The following is a 6,316-nucleotide window of genomic DNA, read 5'->3' on the forward strand; positions in this document are numbered from 1 at the left end:
TGCTGTGACACCAGACCCTGAGCCTGATGTAGTCTCCTAATCAGAAATCACCTTCCTGTTACCCACCTCTATTTGTGAAAGATAAGATAGAGCATCATCCAAGAGAGCAAAGGAAAGCAAAGGACCGTGACTAGGCTTGCTCTTGGAGTCTGCCATAACACCGGGGATGCATTAGCAGTACAGAAGTCTGGTTATCTGAGGGCATGAGGTTGCTGTGAAAGAGCTGGAGAGACTCAGGAGTGAAGTGCTGTGATGGGGATCAAACATGCCCTGCACTTTCAGGCCCAAAAATAAGAGAAGAGAAAAAGAGAAGTGAAGAGAAAGTGCTTCTCTGTGAGTCTATCCAAAAGCAGGCTGGCAGAAGGAAAGAGGGACCTTGCTCTCTTCTCACTGTCCAGCAAAGAACATGGGTGAAAGGACTGTGCAGGAGAGATGAGGTGGCTGAGTCCTGCTCTCCTACTCAGACCATTGGCCTCTCACACTTGCTGAATGAGATTTGGGAAAGGGTCTGACAAATTCAGTAAACTACCCAAAAAGTAACAGGGACATATAGTTTCCCATAGATCACAGTGTTAAGTGCTGGGGTACCAGGAATCTACAATGATACCTCGGGCAGAGAAGCAATTCCTAACACAAATCTGTTCCTTCCCCGCCCCCCCCCCCCCCTTCCTTACTAAGCAGTTTACAGACATGAATTAATCCACGATTTCCCTCAGGGATAGTCAATAACCCTGGGAGAGAGCTCTGCTCAGTATTTCAGGGCTATTTTCAGTAGTGGAAAGAGCAAGCATAGCCATGAATGAAGGAGTGGAGAATCAGATAGAAAGCATTCTCCCTCTCACTAGAACAAGGGATGGGTTCTCGGCAGGGATGTCCCTTCCCAGAGTAAGAAGATACTCCCAGTTTCCCGTGGTTTCAGGGATCATGTGGAAACTTTTCCATATGGTTAGGTTAGGTTTCTGTCAAGTCAGCAAACTGCCTGTGCTCCCGTAAGACCATATATTTGCTGGGATTGATGTGAGGGAAGCAGATGGCTGAGAGTCGTGGGTGACTGGCTTGCTGGTGCTGGACTGAGTGTAATTAGTAGCTGCCTTCCTAGGAAGGAGTACAGCACTGAGGCAGGCAGTCACGTCACACACTGACTCTGTTCAATGCTTCCAGCATGATCTAAGATAAGGAGCTAATAGACTATGTGTAGAGTGAATATTTTGTTCAGGTTTACAACTTACAGTTTTACTGCAGTCTTGCAAATGTTGTGGTTTGGAGAAAAGCCAGCAAATGTAGAAGAAACATATAAATTAAGGAACACAATGGATGTTGTGTTCCTTGAGAGACGTGTTGATCACTTGAGAGATACTAAGGAGCAGAGTCATGGCTGGCTTGCTCTGATTTGGGGTTGTGTTGCAGCTGAAAGTCCTGCTGCACATGCTGTCCCTTGCACCCGCCCTGGCAAGCGGCAGCCGTGGGCTGAGTCGTGTCCCCAGCCCTGCTCAAGTGCTCATGGTCATTACACTGCTGAGCTTATCTCCTGCTGAGCTTGTGTGATTGCTGAATATGTAAGGGAAGGGCTAGGAGTTTTGAAAGGAAGAGAGGACTGTCCCTTTCAGCTGTGCCAGATGATGTTGCTGGGCTGCCAGGCAAAACTGCTGGGATTTGATGGAAAGGGTAACTGGAGTGTGGGGCCAGGGGAGGAGTGTGCTGCTCCTGGGTTGAGAGTGTGTGTGTGTGTATACATGTATGTCTTCAGGCTTTTATTTTGTAACTCCATTTCCTATATTATAATCAAATGTTTATTTGCAAATGTCTGGTAATATCACCTCTGGCCTAGCAGCTTTGGACTTGGGAGGCTTTGGGGATACCTCAAAGTAGGGGTGAGCTGGCCAATGTGCCCTGGGGTTTCCTGGATCTGAGGACAAGTTTTAGACCTTGCTGTAATGTCTGTTTGTAGATGTTACAGGTGTCCCTGCTGGAAGCAGGCTGTTTGGCAGGGGACAATCACTCAACTGATGGAAAACATGTTCATCACACCACATGGGAGCAAGGTGGAGAAACTGGGCAGTGAGCAGAACCCGAACTACCTCACCTTCTTTCAAGGGCAGTCCACAGCACAGGCACTAACTTGCTTGAGTTCAGAGCCAGCAGGGCTGTCCACCTATGAGACACAACCCTTCCAAGTTTTCCAGTGCATGTGTAATCTCTCTTCCTTGCAGCTCACTCCACTCACCAGTTTTCTAAACTGAATCCCTCTAGTATAGGGACTAGTTGCCTACAGCCCCTAAAACAAGCGCAGGGAGCATGCCTTAAGCAGAAGAGTGACCCTTGAAGGCAAGGCAGGAAGAGCTGACAAAAAGAGAAGATAAGCAAGGCAAAATGAGAAAGCTCTTTTGAAAACGTACAATTATCAGAGTGCAAGCACTGCTGTCAAACAGGCCATTATGAGGGATTTGTGTGGAGTGAGAGTAAGTAGCAGTGCTTCAGCTCCTCATGTGTAGAGGGGATGCAGGGCCACTGGTGAAGCAAACATCCATAGGATTGTGGATGCAGCATTCCTTAGGAACTGTGTGGCACCTGTGGGGAAGCCCTGAGGAGAATTTGAGAGAAGGGCTAGTGTGGTCACAGCTGGGGGCAGTGACTCTTGGTGTCAGCCTCCTGCTGAAAAGCAGGAGCAGTAGACTCAGGAAGGACAGAGGTAGTGAAGTCAAAGGGGGAGAGTGCAGGACCTGGAAAAAGACTTCCAGCTGCTTGGACAGAAAGGAAATACAAGGAGGAAGGGACCACAGGATCTGCAATTAGCAGTACCTAGTGAAAGATCTGAAACTGAAGAGGAGAGATTATGGGCCCCCACACTAAGGGGGAAGAAGTGCTGAGCACCACTAGACTGCCTGTTGAGAAAGGAAGTCTCAAACTGAAGCTATAATTGCCATAAGTGAAGACACTGACAAACCAGGAACCTCTGCAAGCAGGGTTCCTGAATTATAAAAAACAAGAGGACGTGGCCAGAAAATGGATGTACTGAAAGCAGCTGAGGTGATTTGGCCTGAAATTTAGTTTGGAGAAGTTCACTGGAGCCATGTTGCTTAGTTAGATGTTCTAAAGATAACTAGCCAATTTTTTCCAGTTACAGAGCTTACTCTATTACCTTCTTCCCATCCCTTTCAGCAAGGATTTGTTAATCTTTCCATATTAAACCTCTTTGATCTTCTAAGAACTTAGGTAGCTTAGTAAACAGTCTCATTCTCTTGCAGCCCGTGAGTTTTTCAGCTCCTTGTAGCCTGGACCTGGGTGGCAATTCAACACATGGTTGCAAGTCTTTTTCTGTTTCCCCTTTTTTGTTTTTGGGTTATTTTTGGGGCAAGGTCCCTCTGAAGACACTTTGCTTTGTATCAGGCAGCCTTACTATTCTTGCTTGTTTTGAACAATCTTTCCCACCAGCCTGCAGTGAGTATTTTCCAAAATTTCCACGAGTCAAGATGGAGTTTGTGGCACTGGCTGGGTCTCATGTTCAGCCCTGTCACCTGTCAGCAGTTGTCTCAGTGCATATACCCTAGAAACGATCACCTACTGGTCTGAGTGTTCAAGCCCATATTGACTCCAGCACCAGCTTTCTTCACAAGCAGAAGATTTTTGCAGCCTGCTGACCACCAGTATAATGGCAGCAGCTCTAGAAATGCAGCTGAGGCAGCTCCAGTTCACACACAGCCTGCACAGCAGGCAGCGGGAACCTGCCTCAGATAACAGAGCTGAGCTCGCCAGGGCTACAGCCTTGGGCTGGGTCTGCAAACAGGGCAGGAGCAGAGGGAGTGCAGGACAGTTTGTAACAGCGCTGACGGGTCTCTGTGCGGGATTGCCACATACTTGCACCTGCCTCAGCGTTCAGTGCCAAGCAAAACAGCCACAAGGACACAGGGGATGGGGAAGTGGGATGGAAAGTAAACTGAAGCAGCCATGGCCCCAAGCTCCACACAGGGCTGTGGGAGCATCACCCAGAGTTGGTTGCTGACCGCAACTCTCAGCTGCTATCGCAGAGCACAGCTGTCCTGGGGGCTCTGCCATCCAGATTTTGCCTACAGGGCAGAAACAGCATTACTGGGTTGAGCAAGCTGAGCTGCTGCTTTGGGGAAATGGGTGTGATCCATCATAGAGAATCTTTAACTTCCTCTTCCTAGAAAATTCATCAGCAGCAGGAGATCCAAGTTTTGCATGATACTTCCAAAATTCTTTTCCAGGAAGATGCCAGAACCAAAGTAATTATCTGCTAACCATAGATGTATGAGCTTTCCACAAGGAGCAGCTTTATTAAAAAATAAGATATGACTAGATACTTTTTCAGTGTGTTGTCCATCAGGCACAGAGATGCATCTGTATGTTTTTACAGAAACCATGGGAGAAGGCTTCACTGGCCTTCTGGAATTCAGGCACAGCAATTAGTTCATGTGTACATGTCTCTGTTTGCACACAAAACTTTTGGCATGGCATGGATGGCAAGTTTCAACTTGAGCCTTTGTGGTTAACAAAACCTCCTTTGCTTCTGTGGGAAACCAAGTCCCCAGGCAGAGTTATTAGTTTAAAATAAGATCATTAGATGTGGGTTGTTTTGTTGTGGTTTTTTTTTTTACTCCCCTCCAGCTGGTTCTTTACTACACAGACTCTCTTTTACTAATCCAGATGGTTTTGGGCAGCCAGGGCTAAGTGCCATGCCAGTTTATGAGGTACAGCCCAGCCAAGCAATTCTTCATTCTTGATGTCCATTACTTCAGCTCTTGGCAGGACTTTATGATGTGCAAACATTCCTTAGGGGACTTGTTCACATAAGCTGCAGTATCTCACTATTTCTGGAAACCTTCAAGCAGCCCATTATAATCAGGTGGTCATGTTTTCCTAGGACAAACAAGTCTGTTCAGACTTTGTCCTGTGGAATTTCAGGTTGGTTGTACTGTAATCAGAGGTCCTGTCTGCTGGGCATTTCTGTCCTCTAGCATGCTCTGGCCACACCTAACTCCATCCCAAATTACAGCCTGACTTGAACTCCGAAGAGGAATCGGAAGTCAAGTTTCCATGTTATCCTTTGTAACTTCTACAATTTTTTGACCTTACATGAAAGTCAAGCATTAGTGTTTGAAAATATCCAGTCTAACCAGGTAAATTTCAGTATTGACTATAGAACATCTCAGGTCATTTTATATCTGACTTTGTCTCAGTTATCCCACAAGCCTGTCATGTCTTCATATTCATGTGTGCTAGGACAAAGGAGCAACAAATCATTCTGTTGTGGATCAGCAAGTGGAACACTTGCAATTACTGTACAACACTAATGACAATTTACCTGAGACACAGAACTGAAAGAAGAGACAAGATCTTTAAATAAATCCAAGTGCTTATACACCAACACATCTTACATGGCATAAGCTTAGAAGTTTCTTCAGATATTGAACATAGAATAATAGGTAAATTCATAGCTCAATCCAGGCATTCTTTTAATGTGTGTTGCTTAAATCTTTAATTGCCTTTTGGAAATATTTTTTCTTAAGAAACAACAGATTCAGAACAAAGTGCTTTAGCCTTGTTCTTTTGGTTTGCACCCCTCTCCCCATTCATGAAGTACAGTGCTAGAGATACTTTCAAAACCTTTCAACTGATGTGTTTCTGCGGTCTCACAAGAACACTAAATACCATTAGTCTCTGATCTCTTTGTCCATGGCAAACTACATTTCAAGGCATCCTGTGTGCTATAAAAGGTTTAATTTCTGTTCTGTCAGGCAGGCAAGGAGATGTTTGTGATACTTTAATCTCTCATAAACTAACAGTATTTGAATTTGTCCATTTTGGTTTAGTAGCTGCTGTTAACATTCTATTGGTCTTTACTCCCAGTGCTCACATATGACTTCAGACTTATATGTATCACCCTTTTTCCAAACAGCTCTGAAGCAGTTCACCATGTGTGGTTGGTGGAGGCTCAGCTGAGTTCTGTGCACCTGACTTAACCACGTTACTCACTCAAGGTAAGCCAGACTCAGAATTCAACTACAGAACACTACTACAAACTCGCAATGCATTTCAACAGCAGTTTCAAGCAGATGTACTAAGGAAGCCATTTTGGTTGTTTTTCTTTATTTCTCCAACAACGGGAGCTTTTCCTTTTTTTTTTTCTTTTTGTTCTCTCAAGCTCAAGGGCTTACCAGTCCTTATGTTTGAATATGAAGAACACTAGGATCAGGATCCCACTTTGTCTCAGCAGCCTCAGAGACTTTCAAGAGCAGAAAGACAGGTGAGATAAAGATGTTTGATACATCTCCTGCTGAATGGCACTTATCAACTG

General features: G+C 45.3%; 1 protein-coding gene across 1 annotated transcript in view; it reads left to right on the forward strand.

Annotated features, from left to right (window-relative positions):
• The window catches only part of DDB2 (damage specific DNA binding protein 2), a 51,066-nt gene that overhangs the window by 3,581 nt on the left and 41,169 nt on the right, over positions 1–6,316 (forward strand). Inside the window, exon 2 of the mRNA XM_027642403.1 lies at positions 6,164–6,265. The gene's annotated coding sequence lies outside the window, so the exon portion shown is untranslated. The remainder of the gene's footprint in view (positions 1–6,163; positions 6,266–6,316) is intronic.

Source organism: Corapipo altera, unplaced genomic scaffold (genome assembly GCF_003945725.1).
Source record: "Corapipo altera isolate COAL_440 unplaced genomic scaffold, ASM394572v1 23b, whole genome shotgun sequence".
In the NCBI taxonomy this organism is placed as follows: Eukaryota; Metazoa; Chordata; class Aves; order Passeriformes; family Pipridae; genus Corapipo; species Corapipo altera.